The sequence below is a fragment of the Diadema antillarum genome, unplaced genomic scaffold (genome assembly GCF_040938485.1).
Source record: "Diadema antillarum isolate AM-2024a unplaced genomic scaffold, OU_Dant_1.0 seq00001506_RagTag, whole genome shotgun sequence".
NCBI lineage: Eukaryota > Metazoa > Echinodermata > Echinoidea > Diadematoida > Diadematidae > Diadema > Diadema antillarum.
The window spans coordinates 921,706-923,116 of NW_027272240.1; the positions used below are offsets into that span (position 1 = coordinate 921,706).

The window sequence follows — 1,411 nt, forward strand, 5'->3', positions numbered from 1 at the left end:
AATTAATATAGGTCTTGCAAGTGAAAGCTCTTGAGCAAGATTCGTGATTACCGTGAAGAAATTTGATGAGGAAAGCGGGTACACATTTCCAAGAGTTTATTAAACCATGAAGCTATTAGAGTACCTCTATGATTAAACCGTTCTGTATAATTATAAAAACATAGCTCATCATTAATGTATTCATCATGAAAATGATTACTGTAACACGTTTTACATCGTGAACTGTACGCATTTTACCAAGCCTTGTCATCTTTAATCAACATTTATGCAGATTGGCTGTATCGAGAAATGTGGAAATCTATGATATTGACATCTCGACGGTGAAGGCGTTTTCCCTCAGGGCTTTCCAATTCAGTCGCGTTACAGAGTTGGTGAGAATCTTTCAGCACTTATTTCCATTATCAACTTGCTCTGCAACAATAGATTTATGGGTCTGTATGGTGGATGTGTGATGGTCTGTGGTAAGTGGGCATCATCTCTATAGTTTTGAATATGGATGAATAAGATTAGGGAAATGGCGACTGTTGTCCAGAGAAAGATCCACACCTTCACGATGGTCTTTATTTGGTACTATTTGGGTTGTTTGTTGTTGAGATTGTTGGTGGAAAAATATGAACTCCCTTTATGTCTGTGTAGTCGAAGATTGCACTGGTTTTGCAGACCCAGAGTAAGCAGAGTACTACATGTACTTGTCTGACAATAAATTATGACGTCATGAATCTCAACCGGCCTCCAATATTTGGTCCCAATGTATCTTCACTTTTTTTTTCGGGGGGGGGGGGGCGGTGGGCGGGGGAGATTAATCCAAGTTTAACGTTAAACTTGACTGTTGCAAACAAACTCCTTCTTCAACCTATTCTACCACATAAAATTGCAAAAGTTTAAGCCAAAGAAATTCTGGTATGACAATAGATAAATGGAACGGTGAAAATATTTCGATTTTATGTGTATAACACTGAATTTGAGGTGCAATTTTATTCAATTTTCTCCCTCTACGATGATGGAGACAAATTGAAGAAAAATTCACACCTAAACTTTCACCGCTCTGCTTAATTATTCTCTTGCTTTCAAGACTGATTTTAGTATAGTGAGTAATAAAGCTCCAGCCACGGAGTCATTGAGCATAACTAGTATTTGTCATTTGATTATTTAACAGACATACATCCACTGTAACGTCCTGGCATGCCAGCAAAACGATCGATTGGAAAGTTGCCACACTTCGGACCGTTCTGGCCCACGTGCCAAAAGGTATTCGAACCGGAAACCTGCAAATAGTTACATACTGTCAAGCGGACCATTCGTCGTCCAGAGAAACAAAGGTATAATACTGATATTCCAAGATGCCATGCAGTTTAGATGGTCCCGAAAATAAAGATACACCCTGCTTTAGTACTATTTCTTCTTGTTCCTT

At 38.7% G+C, this 1,411-nt stretch overlaps 1 long non-coding RNA gene across 1 annotated transcript; it reads left to right on the forward strand.

Annotated features, from left to right (window-relative positions):
- The first annotated feature begins 336 nt into the window (after nt 1–336).
- Nucleotides 337–1,208, forward strand: LOC139710165 (uncharacterized). Its single transcript, XR_011709435.1, has 2 exons — nt 337–371; nt 1,157–1,208. It is a non-coding gene; the product is annotated as an uncharacterized lncRNA (long non-coding RNA).
- Nucleotides 1,209–1,411: the final 203 nt, after the last annotated feature.